The following is a 25,818-nucleotide window of genomic DNA, read 5'->3' on the forward strand; positions in this document are numbered from 1 at the left end:
CTGTTTGAGAGTGAGAAGTTATTAAAACTTACATGTAAAACGTAAATACTTTAAAAACATACCAGGTTGCCATTCATTCATGGATATGTGTGTATGGGTGCATGTAGACCTCTCCACTGGGGAAGGCTCCGCTGAGGGAGGTTACATATCATCTGACTTTTCCTCCTGTCCCTGTCCTGCCTCCCTGGGCGGGGCACCCAGCTTTCTCAGAAGCAGGCTGTGTCTCTGTCCACCTGAGCATCCCGTGCATGTGTGCTTTCCTTTGTGCCCACTGCTGACCTTTCCTGTGTCTGGTCATGGAAAACTAAACCCTGACAAGATGGAAACTGAATGAACTTCCCACAGAAATGAAACATTTCCTTGCCAAGTACAGAACCTGCTTGCCAACTTAAAATCTACGTAAGGAAAACTTGTGGGAGTTGTTCCCATTTCATTAGGGTACAGCACTGAGTGTGATTTCATGTGTGTGTTTGGCTATAAATGAATATTGACTTAGAAAGACTTAATATGGTTTATATAGAGCTTAGAACAGTGATTTGATTCAAAGTCAATTTGAACACTAGGAGAGTATAATTGGAAGTTATTCTTAACACACATAATTCCAGAAACAGACAACAAACATGGTGTGTTCTAACGAGGGTGTTTGGATAGCTTTCTGCAGCGTTAGTGTGTTACTGTATTATTTTGAGAATTGAGGTCAAGCAGTCAGTGTTCATTCAATATTCGCTCAAGGTGTTTATTGACCCAGAATTTCATTCTTTATTGGTTTCTCTGTTTTATGATTGCTCAGGATATTGCATTTTCTTGCTTTTAAATGTGATTTCACGTTTAAAAACACTTCTGTACATTTGTGTTTATATTAGGAAAATTTGTAAAGTTAGCAGTTGAAGGTAAAAAAAAATACGAATTTGTGGAAATTTTAGTGTATCTTTAAATTTTGGAGACATCTTATTTTATAATACAAAGTATATATTCCTACCTAGATTAGCTTTGTTTTTTTTAATTTATTTTTTATACATCTTTACTGGAGTATAATTGCTTCACAATTCTGTGTTAGTTTCTGTTGTACAGCAAAGTGAATCAGCGATATGCATACATATATCCCCATATCCCCTCCCTCTTGAGCCTCCCTCCGACCCTCCCTATCCCATGTCTCTAGGTCATCACAAAGCACTGAGCTGATCTCCCTGTGCTATGCTGCTGCTTCCCACTAGCTATCTATTTTACATTTGGTAGTATATATATGTCGATGCTACTCTCACTTCGCCCCAGCTTCCCACCCCACCTCTCGTGTCCTCAAGTCTATTCTCTGTGTCTGTATCTTTATTCCTGCCCCTGACAGTAGGTTCATCAGTACCATTTTTTTTAAACTCCATATATATGCATTAGTATTTGGTTTTGTCTTTCTGACTTCACTCTGTATGACAGAGTCTAGGTCCATCCACCTCACTACAAATAACTCAATTTCGTTTCTTTTTATGGCTGAGTAATATTCCATTGTATACATGTGCCACATCTTCTTTATCCATTCATCTGACGATGGACATTTAGGTTGCTTCCATGTCCTGGCTATTGTAAATAGTGCTACTGTGGACATTGTGGTACATGTCTCTTTTTGAATTATGGTTTTCTCAGGGTATATACCTAATGGTGGGATTGCTGGGTCATATGGTAGTTCTATTTTTAGTTTTTTAAGGAACCTCCATACTGTTCTCCATAGTGGCTGTATCAATTTACATTCCCATCAACAGTGCAAGAGGGTTCCCTTTTCACCACACTCTCTCCAGCATTTATTGTTTCTAGATGTTTTGATAATGGCCATTTTGACCAGTTTGAGGTGATACCTCATGGTAGTTTTGATTTGCATTTCTCTAATATTGATATTGAGCATCTTTTCACATGCCTCTTGGCCATCTGTATGTCTTCTTTGATGAAATGTCTGTTTAGGTCTTCTGCCCAGTTTTTAATTGTGTTGTTAGTTTTTTTGATATTGAGCTCCCTGAGCTGTTTATATATTCTGGAGATTAATCCTTTGTCAGTTGCTTCATTTGCAAATAGTTTCTCCCACTCTGAGGGTTGTCTTTTCGTCTTGTCTGTGGTTTCCTTCCTTTGCTGTGTAAAAGCTTTTAAGTTTCATTAGGTCCCATTTGTTCATTTTTTGTTTTTATTTTCATTACTCTAGGAGGTGGGTCAAAAAAGAACTTGCTGTGGTTTGTATCAAAGAGTGTTTTTCCTATGTTTTATAGTGTCCAGTCTTACATTTAGGTATTTAATCCATTTGGAGCTTATTTTTGTGTATGGTGTTAGGGAGTGTTCTAATTTCATTTTTTACATATAACTGTCTAGTTTTCCTAGCACCACTTATTGAAGAGGCTGTCTTTTCTCCATTGTATGTTCTTGCCTCCTTTGCCATAAATTAGGTGACCACATGTGTGTGGGTTTGTCTCTGGGCTTTCTATCCTGTACCATTGATGTATATTTCTGTTTTTGTGCCAGTACCACACTGTCTTGATTACTGTAGCTTTGTAGTATAGTCTGAAGTCCAGGAGCTTGATTCCTCCAGCTCTGTTTTTCTTTCTCAAGATTGCTTTGGCTATTTGGGGTCTTTTGTGTTTCCATACAAGTTGTGAAATTTTTTGTTCTAATCCTGTGAAGAATGCCCTAGATTAGATTTGGATGTACAGTTCAAACAGGGTGGATAAGATGTGCTACTTAGACTTAACATAAGTCAACTTGCCAGTGGAACACACATGCATTGATCAACACTTGTGGACACCAAAAGGACTTGATTTCTGAAGGTAGATTTTTACTTGGCCAGTATAGACATGCCTCTTATTAAGTATGTTGAAAAGTCACGTGTCCTGAGAAGTAGGGTTTATGTTTACAGTTAGCTGCTGAAGACAATGTTTAATCTACATCTGAGGATAAGGAGTAATAGGATAACATTGAGGCAGTGGTGACTCAGTCTTGTAGAATAGGATGGAATACTCAGTCTGTACTGGAAGAATTGAATTGTCTTCCAAATGTGCTTAGCCTTTCATGGAACCAGGTTAGTTTGGCTTTTACCATGAACTTGCCCACAGTGTTGCACTTATGTTTTTCCAGTTTATAATCTCAGCTTACTTGCTACTGGTTGGCAGAAATTACTTTATGTCTTGTGGACATTTTGTGGTTGATGAGATTTAGTTTAAAAGTACTATTGAAAATAAGCAATCAAGATAAGAATTCTACTTTTTATATAATGCTGTAATTTTACTAATCTTAACTGTTGATAGAATCAAGAAATCAATACTTCTTCTGTACTAAAAATTAAGCACTCAACTGCTAAGTGATAGAACCAGGATTTGAACCTTCTGGATCTCGAGCCCATGTCTTTAAACATGGAATTCCAAACCTGCCACAGGCTCACTTCCGTAACCACTGCATATTGTATTCTGTAACTTATGCTTGCTTAAACTTATTGTTTTATGCCATGCATGCTCACTTTCTGAACAGTGAATTAATATTTGGTTAATATTATAGATATTACTTGTGCTTTTGAATCTGTCTATAATAGCTACTTATAGGAGTTTCCTCATACCTTCCTATTTTGGTGCATGTATCCTCTTTGTTTCTCCATTGCTATAAAGAAATTAAAATATTGTATCTAGTCACAGAAATCTATTGGTTGTCTAGCTTTCTAAAACAGGAGTAGCAAACTTAAATTCCTTTTATTTCAGTAATACCTCTCGACAGTAATTACCCTATATTTAAAATTCATATTTCCTTTTATATGTTAAAAATGTAATTTACTTTTGATAGTTTCTTTCGTTTCTCTCTATTCTTCCCTTTTATGGAAAGGGCAATGAGAAATTGTGTTCGGCAAAACAAAGCAAAACTTAAGCATGGTCAGCGGCAACGTATTATTTTCTTTTTAATAGGTACTCTTGGGGAGAGTGGTGGGCAAAAACTCTCTTTTCTACTCACACAAAATAACAAGGGTTGGCTCTCAGGGTGTCAGGGATGGGAGCTGTAAAAAGAAAATTGGTACGGCCTAAATGTGTCATTTAGTGTTGTGCTTTCTCAGTCTTGCTAAGTTCAAAGAGAGTATCAGTTTCCATATATGTTAGTATTTGCATGGCAGTCACAAGAGAAAACAAACGAAAACCATTTGAACTTTCTGCAGAGTATGAAATCAAAACACTCATTTCAAAGATCTGTGCAAATGTGGACTATCGTCATACAGGGAGCTATGTCAGAAAAAGCATAGGCTTAGAGCAGAAATCCTTTACTCAAAAGTCCTGGCTCTGTCATTTCCTAGCAATGTGTGTTAGTGGGCACATTACCACCTCTGAACCTTGATAATAAATATAAGCGCCCTACTGACCACTCATGATTTTCCTGAGAATAAAATGATGTGATGTGTGTGAGCTAATTTTTGATCCATAGAGCACTGTAATAGGTAATTTTTTTTCCATTGCTGTTATTATTTTGATGGCATCTAGCTGTCATATAGGGCAGTGCTTCCCAGCCTTTTTAACGCTGTTTTGCACACAGGCAGTAAGAATGTTTGCAGAGTCTACTGAGGTAAGTGGACGGGCTGGTGTGGCCGGGGGCAAGCAGCAGCAGGGGCTTGATCACTCCAGGCCCTACCCGCCAGACCTGTGAACTGAAGCAGCAGTTGGCACACCTGTAAACTATTAAGGGCAAATCAGTGCTCTAAGGTATGTTGGTCAGGAGGCTCTGGAATCCGGAAACAAAGAAAAACAAAACTTGCATATGGTTTTTGACACCCCCAACTCTTGGAAAACAATTTTTTTGGTAAACAATTTTTATATTACTCATTAACTTATGTCCCTGAATTTCTATAGTGTCTTTAAAGATCAGGTCAATAAGAGCTAGATCTGTTTAGTTAGGTTCAGTGTAATGCTAGGGAATGAAAGATTCAAAATACCTAAGAACTCTAGATTCAAGAGAGAGGCATGATAATACCACAGAAACTGTAATTTATATTTATTAGATTCTTATTTTACTTCCTGTTGATAATTTGGGATTATCAATTTCTGTATTATATTAGGATTGTACCTGGATATATGTAATGGAAAATTTACAAGATTAGCTTAAATAATAAATAAAAATAAATAGGGATTCATTTTTTTTCTCAGCAGGAAGTTAAGAGACAGGCAGCGGAACTCACACTCCTTTTGGCTTCCTTCCTTCCTCCCTTTCTTCCTTTTTTTCCTGTCAGTATATTTCATCATCATGGTCATGAGGTGGACACTCCTCTTCCATGTATTGTGTCCCTGCTTTAGGCAAGGAGGGAGGAAGGATGAAAGTAAAAGGAATATACTAGTGGTGTCTGCCCTTTTTTACATTAGGGGAACCATAGCTTTGTGGAAGTCCTACCCAGAAGACTTGTAATCGTTGCCTAGAACTGGGTTTCATGACCACCTCTGGCTACCAGAGAATCTGATGAATATTTTTAACTGGGCACATATTGGTCATGAACAAAGTCAGGGTTCTGTTAAAAGAAAGAAGGTGAGAGTGGGCATTATGTAAGAAACTTGAATTTGCTGCAGTTATTATTATAGGCTTCCCTGACAGAGGAAATTCTAAGGCAATATAATATACTGTGAGATGGAGTGATGCCCCGGGTGCAGTTAAAGTATTAGTTTTCTTTTACAATATATACTGAAAAAACACACTATTGTGTGCTAGTATCATTGGACTTATAGCGCAAGTATTTTAAACTTATCAGTATTCATTGAACATGTCTATGTATCTGGCATTATTCTCTCTGAGCATAGAAACCCTGGGGGCGGCAGTGGTGGAGTAAAGGCTCTGAGCACAGGATTTGGAGTCAGGTGGGAATATCAGGTAATAGCAGCATTTTAATATCTGATAATCCTAGATAATACTATAGTGTTCAAAGTGCTTTTGTAAACAGTATCGCCTTTGATCTGAAAAGAATATGTACGTTTGAACCCATAAACTTATATGCCTAAAAAATTATACCCCAAATATCTGAGCTCAAATGAAATATATCTATAATGCTGAGTTCTCTTTAAGACAGTTTACTCACAAATATACTGCTAGTTTTTCAAACATGGTTTGGAGCGGAGAATATAAAATTGTATATAAACTTGGAAATAGGAGAGTTGCAGTTTTCCCTGTGTTTCCATTTTTTCCATGGCAGTTCCCTCCCTAATAAACCTTTTGTCTTTAGGTAAAACCCAGGTACACTTTGGGGAGGTCCCATAGTTGCCTGGGTTTTTGTAATAGGTGTAAAGACTCATAAGGCAGGGCTTCCCTGGTGGTGCAGTGGTTGAGAGTCCGCCTGCCGATGCGGGGGACAAGGGTTCATGCCCTGGTCTGGAAAGATCCCACATGCCACGGAGTGGCTGGGCCCGTGAGCCATGGCCACTGGGCCTGCGCGTCCGGAGCCTGTGCTCCGCAGCGGGAGAGGCCACAACAGTTAGAGGCCTGCGTACCAAAAAAAGAAAAAAAAAACAACTCATAAGGCATATATTATTATGTTTTATGAATGGAAAGGTTCTCAACAATTATCCGGTTTATTCGTTTTGCACAAGAGAAAATCAGTGCCCCAATAGGTTGACTAATTTGCCTCAAACCACCAACCAATGGCCTATCCAGTGCAAGGATGGAACTCAAGACTGTGTTTTCTGATTCCCAGTCCAGAATTCTTTTTACTAGACCAGTGATTCCCAACCTTTGTCTCATGGATCCCTGGGAAAATCTAGGAGTTAGAACAAAAGGTTCACTCCTGTGTGTGTGCTCTGTGCTTCATCCATATACTCAGTATTACTCTTCACATATAAATATACAAATATTTGTAGATATAATTGTAATTTATAAAATAGAAATTCATTTAAAGATATTGCTGAAGCTATAGAATTTTTCCTTTGTATCTTTTAGGTAACAGATGCCAAAAACATAATTATAAGATATCCCCATACTTTAAAAATGTTTGAAATCATGAGTTGCAATAGGAGTCTCAAACACAAATGCTTACAGGGACCAGCAACTAATATAAATAAGTAAAGTAGGTTAGGTTTTGGAAAAACAACAGTGAAAGTACAGTGATAATTAGCAAAAGATAGTTGGTCTTAATAAAGGGGGCAGTAGGGAGTGGTGATGACTATGTCAAACTGGAGATCCTCTAATTGTTTCCAGGAGAGCATGAGTCTAATATTGCCAATCTCTCAAGAAATCAGGAATCTGAGGGTTTTTTTTAATATTCTTAATTAACCAAATTTAAAAAGCTGGCTCATTTTCTAAAACACTGCATGAGTCAAAGAGATCTTATTGAAGGGCAGAATTCAGCCTGTAGGCTTCCAGGTTGCCATCTTTATACTAGAGTTTAGTATCTAGTATACAACCCAGCATACAGGTTGCAATCTTTATACTAGGTACTGCCTCAGGTATTGATTACAGAGAAAAGCGTTTAAATCTCTAATACTTACTAGAAATCTGAAAGATCTCTAGGCAGATGAAATTAGATACTACAGTTCGGTCAGAAAGCAAAGGAAAGGACCTAGCGGCCTCCTTTTTTGACTTTTTTTAACTAAAAGAAAAAAAAATCACATTTGTTTACATTTTAATCTGGCATGAGTTTACCAGTGAAGTAGCATAGGTTTTCCTTCCAAATAGATCCTGTAAAGATACCATATATAAGTGGAAGTAGACTTCCCACAGAACTCTGTATATTGGATGGAAAATGCTGGGAAGCAATTTTGGGTTTAATATTAGCAAGACAACTTAGGAAAATAAAGCCAGCCAGCAAGTCTGACTCACCCCCATGAGAAGAGCTTCCCAGCACAGGGAACTGACACTGAGACTTGTGTCAGTAGGAATTTTACTAAGACATTTTAGGACTTTAAAATATTACGGTGTGAAAAGTCAGTTCTGTGGAAAGGATGGTGCATAAGTTCTCCTCAAATTCTGGGAAGATGATATTTTTCTAGCTAGATCCATAGTTGTGCTTCCTTTGCTATGTAATTCTCAAAACTTTGGCATAAAACAGTGGCAGGATTCCTGTTATTCTAACTGGAATAATCTGAACTTCACATTGATTGGGATAAAATGTATAAATTACCTTCATGATGCACCATGATTTTAAAAATCATCTTGAACTTTTTTAAAGTTTTGATTTTAAGGGATCTTATTTCCTAAGTTTTTTCTTCTCTATTCCTTCCCACTTGTCTTTTGCCCTGTTTAAGATCAACCATGGATAATAAATGAGGAAAGGCAGGTCTAGTTTGGAAAGCACTGTTCTTAGGGACACTGAAGGTAAGAATAGTCTAGTGAGCTCTGAACCAATATCCACTTACATTCCTGTGAAAATCTAACAGAGGACTTCGAATGAGAAGGAGCTGAGAATTTATTTTCAATGGCTTGTGGAAGGCAGCTTATGGTACTTTCAGGTCTGCTTTCCAGTGGAAAGCATATATATCTACTCTTATCTCCTTAGTAAGACAAAGCCACATTCTACAACCAAGAGTACAAATCTATTTGCAATGATTTTTTTTCTTTTTCTTTTTCTTTTTTTTTTTTTTGCGGTACTCGGGCCTCTCACTGCTGTGGCCTCTCCTGTTGTGGAGCACAGGCTCCTGACGCACAGGCCCAGCGGCCATGGCTCACGGGCCCAGCCGCTCCGCGGCATGTGAGATCTTCCCGGACCGGGGCACGAACCCATGTCCCCTGCATCGGCAGGTGGACCCCCAACCACTGCGCCACCAAAGAAGCCCTCAATGATTTATTTTTGACAGCTTTCCTCTTTTGAAAAAGTTCAGGTAAACATACACCATATAAAATTATTATTGCTATTTATGGCTGCCACTTTATTATGAAAACTTTCATCTCCATCAACACAAGGCATAGACGTTTTGTTTATTACGTTAGTAGAGCTATGTCTTTCAAACAAAGCATTTTTCATCATTGGTCAAGTACTTTCCCAGCCTTGTAGAAAGTCAGTCTTCTTTGTAAAATATAAAGCACTTCCCAACAGAGAATTGTAAAAGATGAGGAACTAATGAGAATTTCTCCTCCTGTGCTTCCTTTACTCTGTCACCTCTGCATTCTTTCCTCCTCTCACAGCTTTCCCTCAGTAATTCATCAAATATGCATTTCTGCAGATTTCTGCTCCTAGGGGCACTATTTCAATTGAAAAATAGTTTTCAAGATTTCAGAAATCTTTCCCTTGAAAAGTTGTTCCTTGGACCTTGAGGACTGCCAATGACAAAGGATGTTGCTGTGGTAACTAGAAGGGTGATCCTAAAAGTTCATTGCCAGCCTTCATGTTACCCACACTTGAATGAAAACTTCAGTTCATTACAGTAGGTGACAGTGTACAAAACCATGACTGCAGAATCCACTCACTCAGCTGAAAGAGGACTTCAGGATGCAGGGGAAAATTCATTTCAGCAAAGATTCTGCCTCACTTCTTGGTTCTAGTTTATGGATTCTCAGTTATTGTGGCATTCCAGTATTAGACTTTTCATTAAGGTGTATACCTTCATTTCTAGTGTTTCAGATTTCTTGTTTCAGGGCTGCCAAAACAAAACAAAAGAAAAGCTTTAAAGACTTGTTTTCTATTATGGTTTGTAACACTGTTTGGTATAATAGGGTCTATTTTTCCTCTTGATTTCTAAGATTTCTGCTGGAAACTCTAATGAAAAACATATGTCTGCCCTAAATCACTCCCATGAGAAATGTTGGAACTGTTACATTTAGTTTTACTGTCCAACATATTAAAATAGTTAACCACAGCACATATTACAAAACAGCTATATCAAGTGAAGTTTACAATGTTTAGTTCATATTTAAAATATATCACAAGCTGTGTATAAAAATATTTAGAGCTGCCTATTAAGGTAGCTAACCAGTTATGTAATTTTGCAAAAATATTAAGAGATCACTACAAATTACTTTCTCAAGTACTTAATTTTTCCATACCAGCTCATAAAAACAGTCATCCTTAACTAAGACACTGGAACGTATCTTCTTGCAGTGGTATTTATAGATGCACAAATGCAGAGACAGACTGTCCATATCGTTAATTTTTATGTCTGCACATGGTGCCAATAGTAATAATTGTGTGTGTGACAGAGATTAATACTTGCTGATTCTTATTAACTGCACATTAGACTATAAATTTCTCAGTCATGAAAGAGAACAAGTGGAATGCATGGAATACAGGGTAATTTTCTTAAACACATAGCTCTGGATCAGATAGGAGTGATTGGGTGGTATGGTTGAAAAGAGCACAGACGGGAAGGGGCCTGGTGTTTATTCCTAAATATGCCCATAGGTGTGTAACCTGAAAGTAAGTCACTTAGCTTCCTTTGGACTCAGGATCCTTATCATAAAATGAGAGCTTTATTAGGTGAATCTAAGGTCTCTTCTTTCACTACCATTCTATGGTTCTAGCTTCTTTTGCTTTTTATTTTTATTGGAATCAGTGTACTCCCTTCCCTACCTCTAAATCAGCTCCTCCTCAATACCTTTCTATCTTTCCCATGCTATCACTGTCATCTCAGGAGGGAAGCAATGGACTCATTGACTCAACCTCAGCTCCTAGAGAGCAGCCCAGCTCTGTTTCCTTTGAGATGCTGTTTACAGCTCTCCAAAAATGCTCCCTGTTCTTCCATGGCCTTCCCTCTAAAATCCCCGACTCCACGCCTGCCCACCCATTTATACTGCCTGCTGATACCAGGTTAACATTCTTAAATTTAATTTTCTATTTTAATATCTTTAAGGTTTTTCCTCCACTATTACAGTCATACGTTCTCCTTATAGAAAATTTGGAAATGTCAAGAACAGTGTAGAAGAAGCCACATACAATTTTATTGAATATTGATGAAAAGCAGATACTTGCCATTTGTTTTCATCTTTTGTGAATTGCCGGCTCATGGTCTTTTCCTTTTCTCCTACTGATTATTAATTTTATTCTTAATGATTTTGAATCAGAGCATTTGTATTATTAAGGTTATTAATACTTAGTCATATATTTTGCTAGCATGTCTTCCTAGTTGGTATTTGCAGTTCATATTTGCTTATACGGCAAGTCTGGAGACAGAGCTATATTTAGGAATTTTGGGGGAGGGGCTCCAACAGTGTGATTGGGACTCTCTGCATCTTTTAAGCTTTTAAGTATTGACCTCATTCTTTTCTATCACAGCTGCCTCTGTGTGACCTCTCTCCCTCCCAGACATTCCTGGCTTATGTCATTCCAGAATAGCAACTCAGGAAAAGAGAGAGCTTTTTTTCTTCCAGGGGTTGTAGATCAATCCTAGGAAACGAAGCTGACTGTCACTGTTACTGATCCACTCACTGTTGCCAGGGGAATGGGGCTCTCTTTGGCCAAGCTGAGTCCTGTGTTCATAGCTGTGTTGGGAGTGAGCAGGAGGGAGGTCGGGGCAGGGATTTGCAGAAATGGGCGGTGGGCTGTGATCGACAGTCCAGCACTGCCATTTAACATAGGGTCTGGAGTAATTCCACAGAGGAAGGGATACTGATGTACAAAAGCTAGATATGTCCACCATGAGAACATTCACTAATAAACCAGTTTTATTTCTTTATATTTAAATAATACATCTTGGGCTTCCCTGGTGGCGCAGTGGTTGAGAGTCCGCCTGCCGATGCAGGGGACACGGGTTCGTGCCCCGGTCCGGGAAGATCCCACATGCCGCGGAGCGGCTGGGCCTGTGAGCCATGGCCGCTGAGCCTGCGCGTCCGGAGCCTGTGCTCCGCAGCGGGAGAGGCCACAACAGTGAGAGGCCCATGTACCGCAAAAAAAAATTTAAATAAATAAATTAATTAATAATACATCTTATCTTCTCCCTCTTGTGTTTTGTATTTTGCCTGTAAATGGATAAAGATGTCATCGGCACCAGAATAATTGCTTCAAGAGTAGGTATTTGTATGCCTAAAAATAATTGTCTGGAATTTTCACTAATGTTTTAGAAAACAGCATCAGAACAACTGTGGACTAAGGGAATTCTTAGAACTCAAGCTGCTTGCACCATGCAATTGCCCCTCAACACTCGAGTAGCAGTAATTGTGCCTGTCATGCATGGCTGTGTAATTATATATAATTCTTTGAATATAAGAATTAGAAGGGCAGAGATTGTCATCTGGATGAATTTTAGAGCTCCATTCATATTTATGTGTTCCTTAAAATATTTATAATCGGATTTTCTTCCCTGATGACAGCCATATACTTGTTCACTGTAGTATAGTTGGAAGATCTTTTGCTCTTTAATAAACACAGAATAAAATTTAAAATTACCTATGAACCCACTACCCAGAGAAATCTACTGTTAGTACTTTGATATGTATTTGGTGATCTGTTTATTGGTAAGTGGAAATTCAGATCCCATATATGCGTCCCAAGTGAATATAGCAGGTGAGAGTTTGTTTTAAATGTGTTTTTTAGTTTATCCGTTAAGGTCAGAGTGCCTAGGATAAATAGGGCCCCAGGTATAATGTCACATACGGTTTCTGAAACTAACATTGGAAAGATGGTTGTTGAGAATGTTGGTTCTGAATCCATGTCCCAAGTTCTAAGAGACGTTATCCCTCAAAAGTCAGATTACCCTTAATCAGAACATAAAGGAGAATACTCTAAGCCAGAAAGGAGGTTCATTAGGACCTTGGGTAGGAGGAAAAACACTTAGGTACAAGTAGTTCAGCCTAGAATTGTGGCAGAAGAAAATTAAAGAGAGACACAACAGGCTCTAGGCTCTGACTTATAATTTTATTATGTGAGAAGAGAAGATTAATATTTTAAAAACCAGGAGGAGAACATACGTGTACAACCATGGTGATACTCATTTGTATTTTGAAATTTAGTTGTAAATGTAACCAAGAACGTAATTCCCATAGAAGCCTGACTTTTCTGCCTTCGGGGTTGCCTGTTTCTTCTGTGCTTATAGCACCTGGACTGAATTGGTCCCAAAAGGATTGGTAATTTTCCCTGAAGTGTTTATGAAATGAAGCCGCCTTCTGCTTTTTTTTCCTTTCATTTTAAACACAAGACATATGCCTGCACCTATTCGTCAAGCTCTTGAGTTGTTGCCAACCTGACAGAGAGCCATCTGGAAAAGGAAACTGTTAGGGTGCAATGTTCATTAACAATTTACATTTTCCAACATGTAAAATGCTTAATTCTAGATGCTGTGGTTTTGTCCAAACTATACTCTAAAATAATTGAACTCCTTATTTCCTTATTTTTGTTGTGGTGGTTAAGAACAACAGTTAAATCTGATCTGTTTTTTTTTTCATACGATGAGGTAGGATTGGGGGTTTCTTTTCTGTAGAAATCACCACCTTGCAAAGAATTTAATCTTTGGCTAAAAAAGGTTTCTTCATAGTTAAAATGTAGTTGGATACTTCCTCACTGGGAATGCACACCCTTTCTGTCAAAGTGTAGAAACAATGCATCATGTAAACAATAACACTTCAGTTATAATTTACAGTATTTGGGGCATCTCTTTGATGTACAAGAAGTGAAGCACATGTTTTCATCTATCAGAAAAGCAGAATGCTTTACATTTCGTTCCCAGAAACAGATATCAAGACACCGATTTTTTTGTGTGATTGTATCTTTGTTATTATTTTTATACTTTAATCTCTTGTCTCCCATCCCCCTTCTCCCTTCCTTCCTCCTAATCTCACACTTCTGTGAGAGAACTCATAAAACTGGTCACCTTGGGAGTTTGCACACTGTATTCTTGATTATTTCAAGTTGTTCTTGAGAATGCAGAAGCCCAGACAAAATGACATCATCCAAGATGAGTACAGCCTTTTATTTTGAAAATGGGTATTTAATGGCTTTTGATTATAGAGTGATTGTAGCATTTCAGAGCAACAGCCCTTCCAGATATTCTGCTGGAAGTGTTGACGCTGTTATATGTCAGGGCCGCTATACCCAGAGTTTAGAATAGAACAAAACCACCAGGGTGTATTTGTTGGAACTTCTTGGTAGGGTATGTGCAAATTACAATCAAAATATCAGATCTCTAATTACTTCCTTACTGTTTTTGTCTTTGCAGTTCTCTCTTGAGCCAATTTATGCTTTATCATTTTTTAAAATACAGATTCAACATGTGAAAGATCCGGGGAAAAGTTCTGGGAACATAGATTTGTTGGCTTTTTGATGGGCCTTTTTAAGGACATGGCTCTTGTTTTCCAATTTGGCAGTGAAAAATAATCAGTGTTTTGCTTAAAATAATGGAAGAGCAAAAATGAACATGATCAGGCTGAAAAAATATCTGGGTCATTACTCTCCAGGGTATAGGGAGGAGCTAGAAATGGTTACCAAATACTGTGCTACACCCACAGCGTCCTCTGTGTCTGGACCAAAGGCACACACCCCCTGCACTGGACTTCTCAGAGCAGTAGAATGTCATTTTTCCATGATCACCTTCTCACTCTGGAGACTTTTTATCCTTTTGTACCCTTTGTTCCAGCCACAGGCTTTTCAGTTCCTTAAATACATTACATTCCCTCCAACTAACTCCCCACCCTAGTCCAATTAACCTGTTCAGAGCTCAGCTCGGGCCACATGTCCTAGGCTCAGCCTCCTCTGCCCCTCCTCGCTAGCTCAGCGCCCTCCACCCTCATCATGTGTCTAGTGAACAGTTCATTATATATTTGTTTGATAATTTGATTAGTGTCTGCCTCCCCCCCGGACCCCCCACAGGCCCCAGACCATAAACGCCATCAGTTTTGTTCACCATTGTATCTCAAGTACCGAGTATGCTTGGGGTCACATGGAAGGCCCTTCATAAGTACAGTATTTACTGAACGAAGGAGGGAATAAGAAAGCAGCTCTGGCTCAGCTCCAGTGCTTCTTCTGACACTGCAATGCTACAGATGTGTTGCAGCTTTACCAGAGGAACTCTGCTTTGGAGAACAGAAAGGTTGGTTGAAGAAGAGAATGGAATATCAAAAGGAAGCCATGCCCTAGCAATGAGAGTTTGGAAATCCCATTGTTTGCAATATAGTTAAGAAAATATTTCATGCAGTGAAAACAAATGGTATTAGCCATTAATGGAACTGTTATTTTGTGCTTTAATATTTTTATCCTACCAGATTTTAAATTCTGGAGGTTTTTGGTTAAATTCACTGTTTCCCCATTTCCCCTTATTTTTTTTTCACCTTTATTACTTTGCCCTTCTTCTCTTTCATCCCCTCGTCTTGTTTCCTTGCCTGCTAGTGAGCCTGCCGTTCAGCCATACCTGGAGTGCAAAACACTTTTTAACTTAACTTTTAGATCCTCTGACAATTCTTTTCCAACCTGAATATAACAAGGAAGAAACCAGCCCCAGAATGTCTGGGGAGGTTCTTTGGCCTGTGGACAGAACCACAGGGGCAGGAGAGCTTCCTCTCAAGATGGTGATTCTTGGGAATCCGACTGTCTCATCCATGCAGCTTATAACTGTAGTTAGGTGGGCTGATCATTTGTCTCGCACTGTAAGGGGCTTCAACGGACCAATTCCATGAAGGAAAGTAAATGTCACGTATAAACCATCATTTGAAAACCAGTGTCATATAAACTAATACAATCAGACTTTTTATATTTTTTAAATCCGCGGTTCTTTCTCCTTCCTTCCCTCCTTACTTCTTTCTTTTCAGCCAGTTTTTATGAAGGGACAACATACCTCTAAGGTGGTGCTAAGTACAAGAGGTGCAATAGAAACAGGGTGAGCAAGGTGTGTGTTGTCAGGGGGTGACTTTTAAGGGGAGAGGGTCTTCAGTGCCTCAGATGTCCTTGAGTTCTAGCTTAATCTCTCCAGTTTTCCCTCAACCCCCTTCAGCACGATTCCCTTCCCTTTATCCTTAATGCCTGTCAGTAGTATCCAGCTATAGCCTCCTAACTAATGTTTCTTAGCAAATCTCTCCTCAGCCAGCTTCTGTAGTCCTTTCCGGCTGCTCTCCCAAACCTTCCCCCCTCCCAGCCTGGATAGAACCATTTCTCCAGAAATGTTTTCTAAAATAACTCTTTTTTTTTTTTTGCACCACATCTGCTGCTCCCACCCTTCTACTGCCCACCTCCACACCTAATAATCAGGCCCTAAACCATGGGAGTTCAGTCATGAAATTAGCATTCCTAAATTAACAGCATTCTATTCAGTATTCATTGATTAAAAAAAAGACTTAGAGGATATAATGTTTAATATAAAGTGGGGGAGGGTTTTTGCTCCCAGCCCCATGTACCTGTTGCCTGCTTATGTGTAACCTGAGACCCCATCGTCAGGCATGTGTGCCCATTCATAGAAACAGGAGCACGCATCCTGGCTTCAGAGTTTTGCTTCTCAAGGCAGGAGCTGACTAGCCTGAGCACGTTTTGCTTTTCATACATATAGAAGAATATGTGATAATTTTTTGTTGCTACAGTGAATAGGAAAATTGCAAAATGCTAGTGAAGGAGAATGAGAAAAACTTTAGACCCAGGTATATAGTATGTTTAAGAACCCTTAAGTTTTCTCTCCTCAGGATTTAAATAATTTTATTTTCATCTCTACAATAAAGTATTTTCTAAATTGTGCTATATTTTAATACCATTTCCTGTGCATAAAATACATTCCCTGCCTCCCATTCTTACCTGTAAAACTCCTACCTATTCTTTAGATGCAACTCAAATATCATTGCCTTTCTTATTCCTTCTCTAATCATCCCAGCCCAAAGTGACCCCATGCCTCAGTATTGATTTGTGACAGTCCTAGGGCACTTACATTTATGTTGCCTCATGTGCTTGATATTTGCACATGTGTGTTCTTCCTACCTGGTGATCTTGGACAAGTTACTTATTCTCTCTTTACCTCCACTAGTCCATCTTTAAAATGGACGTATAATAGTACCTATCACATTGGATTGCTGTATATTAACATTTAACAGTATACCGATACTATTGTTGGTTTTCTCTTCTATTACCTTAAGCTCCTTGAGGGCAGCGACTGTTTATTATTCACCTTTGTATTCTCAGCTCCCATTTTTAAATTGTGGTTCTGCATGAAGGAAGAAGTAAAGACCGGGTTATAATATTTTCATAATGCTCTTCACTTTTCTCTATTCCTAGACTTGGTTCAAATGGAATGGAGGCTAGACTGGCCTTTGGGGTCTAGAACTGGTTCTGAGATGTTATGCTGTGAAAGGAATATTTGATAATGAGTGCTATTTTCTGTAAAATATTGTTTTATAAATCTCTGTTTGCTGTATTGCAGAAACCTTTTTCTTCTATTCCTGTTAAACCAAACACTGTAAACAGTATATCATCTTCTTGGGAGTAAATCTAGATATTCTTCTCCTCCAAAGTTACTTTGCTCATCTAGAAATTGACTCTCACATTTTTCTTTCACACATACATATTTGGAACTTAAAAATTGTCTTTTAACTTTGTAAGAAGAGGAAATTTAACCCACGTGTAGTTGAGATGAACTTTCTTCTTATACTTCCTTTCTCTGAAGAAAGTCTTACACGTTGGGGTATAATCACCTGAACCTCAGCTTTCATTGGTCCAACTATGTGGATTTGGGTTACCAGACACCAATGTATTTACCTGTATGAGAAGCAGGGCACTGATAGAGTTGGTCTTTCTCCTTCTCAAATGCTTGGTTCCATGTTCCTAGCATGCCAGTCAGCACTAATAGGAATTAATATTTATTGCACACCAAAAATGTTTAGACATGGCCCCAGAACCATCTTGTGGGGTGATCTAGCTCACTGAACTCAGAGTCTGAATGATACAGTAAGATGTCAGCCCTCTAGTAGGACAGAGCCCCACCCCAGCAGTACTCTACTCCAACAGGCTTACCACCGGAGCACGCAGAGCCTTTGTTCTCTGGTTCCCTGGGATGGGAACTCTTAGACTGTCGTTACCACAGATGTGCCTGTGAAGATCCATTTGGATTCTTCTCTAGAGTGGTTTCCAAGTACTGTTCTGCAAACCAGCTATATCAGCATCACTGGAGAGAGTTATTCACCGTACAGCTTTATAGGTCCTATCCGAGCCCTACTCTATCAGAAAGTTGAGGGACCAGGTCTGGGGATCTGTCTGGAGTTGGAGCAGTGTGTTCTATCTGGAGCCCCCTGGATCAGGCATGGGAAAGGGCTTTCCCTTGAGATATCACCCCACTGGAGGTATCTGGGACCTCACCCTCTCTTCCAGGGCACTTAAACAAGGTCCCAGGTTACTGAACGGGGTGGGTGTTGTCAACTTGGAGTAGGTCAGCTGGCAGAGTCTCAGGTATCAGCAGGCATCTTACAGGCACTCAGCTGGTGACTTGCTGGCCATGTCTGTCAGTGCCCGTCACACAGCTATTACGTGAAGGAGCTAGAATTCAAACCTAGTCCTGTCTGGGGCCAGTACCAGAGTTCTTTGTCTCTGTGCCATGTTGCCTACTAATTCCGGACTGAGTGGCTCCAGTCACTCCTTCCTACCTATCTACTCTGTTCATTTCTCCTTGTTTATTGTGACACAGCTGTTCCATTTGGTGGCTGAAGTTCTTGCCAGGACAGTGTTTATGCTTGGACTCTTCCTTTCCTTTTGTGGTGAGTGAGCTGGAGCTTGTCAGCAGGTCAGGGTTCAGAAGTCAGGGTCCAGGAGTTTTTTTCCCTTTAGGTTTTTTTTTAACTTGGCACCAAAGTGAGTGAGTCTTGGGAAGTTATTCCTTAGGTGATCCCGTTACTTCAGAAGCTGGTTTAAATGGGGATAATAGGAGGGGATGATGACAGCTGAAATATTTAAAGCAACAACACATTTTAGAAAAGAAGACAAGAAAAATGAGAGCAATCCTGGTAGCTGCCTATATTAGTATTCTTGATTAATGTCTGCTTTTTAAAAAATCACATTGCCAATGCATCTCCAGTCACTGCACCAGTCATAACCAGTTAATTGTGTTTATGTAATATTAAACAACACACAGGCAGGGCTGGCTGAAATGTCACTTTCGTCCACGGAGGGAGTCAAGATTACATACCTTGCTGCTTCTCCAGACCTTGTCTCTGCAGCGTGCGCTTCTGATTGTGACCGGGTCACAGCACAGCACTGAGGCAGCTCTGCCTGTGATTCAGAGTCGCTTCTTTTGTGGACTTGGAAGGGCCCCCGAGGAACTGTCCATGACAGCCTTCTCCCAAGCCAGCCTGCCTCTTTCCTTCTGCACCTCAGAAGCAAATTGGATTGCAGGCTCCAATCCAGCAAGCCTCAGCTGTTCTGTGGCCCTGTTGTGTTTGGCCTCCTCAGTGTTTGTGAAACCTTCTGTTGGAAGCCAAACTAGAATACAGCAGCTTCAGATAAATAGCTGGGGGTTTTGGGTTTGGGGTTTTGTTTTGTTTTTCTTTTCTGGTTTCTCTTTGAAAAATGTAAAGAATGGCAGGAATTGGTTGGGGCTGAGTGGTGGCTGCTTCTTAGAAGGGCCTGTGCTCTCCAGCCGGCCCAAGCATCTGTCCCTTGCTTCCTTCTCTTCTAGTAGCTGCGGGTCCCCAGCTGCAGGGTAGTTTGTGGCTTTGCTTTCCCATCACTGCCGTGTTCTCCCTCCACCTGCCTGTTAGCGGAATGGAAGAGAAGGACAAGCGGCCATCCTGACTAGTTTGGAAGTAGTTCACTTATCATTGCATCATGTTTTTATAAACAGGAACTTGAGATCCACACATTTATAAGTGTTTTTAGAGGAATGTGTCAAGCACAAGCTGTGGCACGTAGTAGCCACTTGGCAAACATCTGCTAAATGATTGACTCTGCAACTAGAGGTCCAGGTGTTTGGGGACCCAAGGTCATGTGTCTGGCTGGAAGAAGAGACATCATGGGGCAGTTTGGGAATATTAACGGCACTCTGTAAATACATGCAGAGCTTGGAAGACAGACAGCAATTTTTTTACTTTCCATGAAATACGGGGCTTTACTTCTATTTTGTGATGGGATACCTTGACCACTTTATATTGAAGCCCTTTTGGAGACCTTAAACTTCAGTGACCTTATAAAATGTCAACAAATTTTCTTTCTTCTCATCCGGGCAAAAAGTCCTCTTGGGTTCAGTTGGGTCTGACCATCTCTCTAACCTGATACCGTCTATTTCTCTCACTGTGGGCTGTGAAACAGGGACTACATCCCACGTCTCTGCCACGTCTGGACTTCTGGGCCCCAGAGACCTTTGGTGTTAACCGTGAACCCTCATTTTGTTACTAGCACCTTGGCTCTGCCCTACCAGACCCAAAACAAGTTATTAATGGCCCTGTTACAGTGGTTTAGGACTAGAGTTCCACAGATTGCCTGAGTCGAAATCCTTATTCATCATGTGGCCCTACAAGTTATGTATCGTTCCTGTGTCTTCATTTTCTCATCCGCAAAATGGGTATCCTAGTAGCACCTACATCATAGCATTGTTAAAACTGTGCTGGGCACATTGTGAGTGCTCAGTAAATGACAACTGCTGTCTTGGTGGTGGTAGTGACAACAGCAGTCGTATCTGTCTTGAGTTATGAGGATGTAGCCACTAAGAACTATTTTGTGATTTAGTTTTGTCTTACGTGCATTGAATACTTGGAGAATAGCAAATTCCTTTTGTCACCAGATTGTAAAAGTATTGGATACTTTTCACCCCCTTAATGTATGGTCAAGATTTTTTTTTTTTTAATTTCCCATTGATAACTTGAATTCAGATCTCCCAAAATAACCAAATAACCATGTTTAATTTGAAAGTTTTAATCAAAGAAGTGATGAGATTTGATTTATCTTTTGGGATGATTTCACTGAACAATTGTTATGGTCAACTTTGATTTGATAGAAAAGACACTGTCAGCGACACACACAAGGATCCAGTTGCTTTCCTGGTTATGAAAGGCAGATGGGGCCTTTGTGAGGGAAGGTCATTACCTTCCCATAGTAATTACTATTCTATAAAAGCCAACACTCTCTCACACCTGATTACTGAGGGAAAACAAGACGCTGGTTTCTGTGTAAGCGCCTTGTGGTAAAGGCCAACTTTGGAATTTGGTCTGATGTCACTGCTGATTGGCCCCAGGGGTCTGGGTTTTGTCTGTGTTATTGGAATACCTCAATTTATCTGTTTTCCACAGGAGATCACAGCACTCTTCAGGAGTTTGGAAAGTTCTGAAATGAAAGCACACTTCAGGACTAAGACATGCCTCTCCCAAACACTGGCAGTCCTCACAAGGCTAACAGTGTCTGTTGACCTTAAGGAACGATTTTTTTTTCTTAGCCATCAAACCACAGGATTCTTAAACTGGCTTTATGACCATCTCTCCCTATAGTCCACCCTCTTACTTACTTTGGACAGAAACTCAATTTCAGGGGCAACGTTGTCGTGTTGGGCCTTTTCTTTCCAGTTTCTTAAAGATTCCTTTCAGGTCTACAAGAGAAAAGCAAATTCTATCAGTTATATTTGGTTCCAAAGTGGCTTTTGAACCCCAAGTGATACGGATACTACTGAAACAAAAGACTTCCATTAAAAAAAAAAAAAGTGGATGCCTTGCCAGTTACAAGAGGAAGTAAATGTGTGTGGTGGATGAAAGAGAGGGGAGGGAGGTGTGGAAGGAAGTCTTTGAGAGTCAGAATTGAAAGTGTCCCTGCCGATTAGGCCCGTGACCTTGGCTGTTTCTTAGCTTTCAGTTTCTTCCACTGTGAAGCTGGGAATCACGGGTACCACCCTCACACAGTGGGGGAGGACCAATGCTTGGGCTGCCCTCAGTGAGTACTCGGTAAATCGTACGATTACCGTTATTATTATTGTGCCATGCTCTAGAGTGAACTCCACGTATTCAATTATGAGATCTTATGTCATCAAAGCATTTTCTAAACACTTTTTTTTTCTGATAGAAATATTTGAATGAGCTCTCTTTGTGATCATATCTCATTTCAGATTTTAGGTTTCACCAAACCTCTTGATCTAATCACCATCTACTTATAGATGGAGATATGCAGTCACTGATATGACTGATATTACGTACTTTTAACCCCTGGTAGACTGTGATGGACTCAAGCCCATCATTTCACCAGTCACCATGTGTTTACTGAGTGCCTACTACGTGCCAGACAGGAGTGGGTTCTGGGGATACAGTGGAGAACAAGAGAAAGCCCCTGCCCTGAAGGAGCTTGTACAATGTTTTAATGGCAGCATTACTTCTTACTCGTACTTATATCACATTCATTCTACCTAGTACCTGGCATACAGGAAATACTCAGTAAATGTTGGGGGGGGGGGCGGTTGGTGAATTGAGTGCACCTTACTGAAATGGAAGTCCAGTGTGCTCTTTCTGGAAATTTTTCTTTAAGGAAAAAAAAAGAAATCTAAGATTTTCCATGAAAGGTCCCCTTGTCTTTTTGTTTTATTTGTTAACAGTCTCTATCCATCTGGTTGGATAGAAAAATAGGTCTTGCTGATTACTATCTTCTCACTGTTTGAAGAAACCCTTCGTTGATTTTCCATATATATAATTATCTGTGCTGCTTGTATGTATAAAGAAATGTGTAAAAGGAGAAATGAACAGAAATACAAACCAGGGTTGGTGGACTTGTTCTTGGACGTGACCAGTTTTTGCAAAGCTCGTCAAGAGCTCTTTCTCTAATGGAATCCCTAGTCTGCCTGCACACCAGCAGGCTCCCCTTCTACACCTGCAAATTAAGAAGAAGGAGAGCAAGGTGGGAAGGAAGTAGCAGGCGAAGGCCTGTTAGTGCTTGGCCTTGTAGAGAACGCGTCACCTTTTTAAAATCACCTATTACCTCTGAGGTAGATGCTATTCACCACTGCGCCCCACCCCCATCCTCAATACAGATGAGGAATCTGAGGATCAGAGGTTAAGAAGCTCCCAAGGGCACCCAGTTGGGAGGTAGCAGAGGCAGGATTTGAGCCCAGGCTTGCCTACCCAAAGGCTCTGTCTCTGAAGACAAGGCTGCACCCCTTCTCTACCTGATTAATAGTCTCAAGTAAGTGTTGCAGGAGTCAAGACTCTTCTCCTCAAAGCTGCTCTGGGGCTGGTGAGACAGATCCTGGAAGTGGTAAGTTGAAGTGTGCTCTTTTGTTCAGCTCTCCTTGGGCTGGGACACAGAGACTCAAGAGGAGCCAGCATGGCCTGGGATCCTCAAGTTTCCACAGATTTGGTTTCTGGGCAGGTTTTGAGTTACACTGAGTGTAGGGGAAAAAAAAAAACCCCTCTCCTTGGTCTTTTTTTTTTTTTTTTTTAGAGTCTGTTAAGATGCAGAAATTTTGTGTAGGTGCAGTAAGAATTAATACACCTTTGGCCTTCTATGTCCAATAGTGCTTTCAACTTTTATCCCATACAGAATCCAAGATATGTGACAAGGTGGTAGCAGCTAGAGGCTCTGTGGTTGCTTAAAAACCTGTTGGTGTTTCAAGGATATGTTAACGTCTGTCCTCCTTCTACCATCTTCCTCACAATCCAGAAGTACTGTTCTGGCTCTGTTGTTTGTTCAGAAGCATGTGGTTCAGGATTCTTTCAGTTGTCAGACATGGAAGAAAACCCAACTGAATTAAGGAAAAAACAGAGGTTATTGTTTCACATAAACTAAGAGTCCAAGGCCATCCAGCTTCAGGTACAGCTGGATCCAGAAACTCAAACTGTGTTATCCGGACTCCTTCACCTCTGCCCGTGTTCTTCTCTACACGCCTAGTGATTCCAGGTTTATATCCTGTATAACTGTTAGTTGTTCATAAAATATTTCCAGCTTTCTTCCTTCTGGGTACATGGTAGGATTATGCTCCTTTGTCTCCTGACGTTAGGTATGGTGATGTGATTTGCTTTGACCAATAAAATATGTACATGAGAGGCATGTGTCACTTCTTGTCAGAAGCTTTTATGATCCAGTGCATTATTCACTATGTCCCCTTCTCCCCACCATGGTGATTGTTGAAACTTGTCAAGATGGAGTCTCCATCAGCTTAGGTCCCTGAACGACTTCAGTGAGTAGAGTTCCTTTGCTGATCCATGATAGACATGTAGTATGAGGGAGAACTTTTGTTACATTAAGTCACTGAGCTTTTGGCATTTTACTATAACATAATCTAGTCTATCCTGACTACTATACATCCTCCAGGTTCATCTACAAAGAAAAACAAGAGGTATTTCTATCCTGGTTTCTCAAATAAGAGTCCTATTATTTACTCTGAATAGCTATAGTTAGATGATGTGCCCATTTCTGAATCAATCCTGTGGCCTAGGAATTGAGTGCTCTGTTTGGTCAGGTGAAGGTCTCATCTTTATCCTTGAGCTGGAGGAGAAATTAGCCCATCCAATGCTCATGGACAGAATGAAAGAGATAAGGATATCAGAAGAAAGGATGAATGCTGGGCAGATTAAAACTAAACACGTCCTCTGAAGCATTTTATTTTTATTCAGGAGCAAGCAGCCCATTGTCAGCAGTTTTTAGAAGGCCAGTGTCTGTAGAAACCTGCTGAAGAGAGTTTTATGGTCTTCTTTATTCCCACACTATAAATAGACATGTTAGGGAAAGAAATGTAAATTAGCAAGTCCAAAGTGGAAAGAATCTGTCAGCTACATATCCAGGTTCAGTAATAAAAGATTAAATTATTGATATAATTGCCTTTCTTTAAGTTCCTCCCACAGTATCCCCCAATTTCAATATTTGTCCAGCTCTAGTGAAGATATTACCAATGAGAGAACATGTCTGCGTTCTCTTTGGCTTCTTATAGTGATTGATAACCTTTCTACCTCTGATTGATGCTTATTAATTCGGCCTTCTGGGAATCAGGATAAAAGCAAATCTTATGCTACTTTTATGTGTGTGGAAGTTTCTAGCATGAATCTGACATAGGGTAACAAACAGGTTCTCACTGTACATTTTTTAAAATAATTTAAAGATACATGTCTCAATCTTTTCTTCCTTGGGTTGATCTTATTTTTTTCATTTTTTTTCTTGAATGACATGCTTCTAAGTCTCCTAACTATATTGACTATTTTCTTCATCTCGTGCTCCAATTTGTCTATAAACCTGTTTTCCTTTTATTTTTTAATCCTTTCTGTAATCTATATCTTTTAATTTGGTGTGTTTAGACCATTTACATTTATTGTAATTATTGAAATTTTTGGATTTAGGTCTTCCATTTTATTATTTGTTTTCTGTTTGTTTCTTGTATTTCTCATTCTTCTGTTTTCCCTCTCCTTCCTTCCTTTGGGTGGTTTGAGCGCTTTTTAGTATTGCATATTTATATATTTTGTATTTGACTCTATTTTTTTTTTTTTTTTTTGTGGTACGCAGGCCTCTCACTGTTGTGGCCTCTCCCGTTGTGGAGCACAGGCTCCCGATGTGCAGGCTCAGCAGCCATGGCTCATGGGCCTAGCCGCTCTGCAGCATGTGGAATCCTCCCAGACTGGGGCACGAACCCGTGTCCCCCACATCGGCAGGCGGACTCTCAACCACTGCACCACCAGGGAAGCCCTGACTCTATTTTTTTGTATAGTGTTTTTAGAGGTTGCTCTAGGGATTACAATATACATACTTAATATATCAACTTAATATTTTAGTACTTCAAATGGAACATAGAAACATTATTCACATATATTAAAAACAGGTCTAGTGAAAATGAATTCTCTTAATTTTCTTTCATCTGAAAATATTGACTTCACCTGCAATCCTAAGGAATACTTTCACTGAATATAGTTCTTTTCTCTTAGCGCTTAAAAAATGTTGTTTAACTTTCTTCTGGACTCCAGTGGTTTCTGATGAGAAATCTACAATCATTCTAATTTCTGGGTTTGGGGATATTTTGAGCTCAGTCTGGGGGAAACAAGGGATGGAAATGGTATACTTCCCACCAGTTT

General features: G+C 39.8%; 1 protein-coding gene across 1 annotated transcript in view; it reads left to right on the forward strand.

Moving 5' to 3' along the window:
- SCFD2 (sec1 family domain containing 2) overlaps positions 1-25,818 on the forward strand; it is a 391,932-nt gene that overhangs the window by 167,743 nt on the left and 198,371 nt on the right. The gene's annotated exons all lie outside the window — the stretch shown is intronic.

This window comes from Phocoena phocoena, chromosome 5, assembly GCF_963924675.1.
Source record: "Phocoena phocoena chromosome 5, mPhoPho1.1, whole genome shotgun sequence".
Taxonomy (NCBI): Eukaryota; Metazoa; Chordata; class Mammalia; order Artiodactyla; family Phocoenidae; genus Phocoena; species Phocoena phocoena.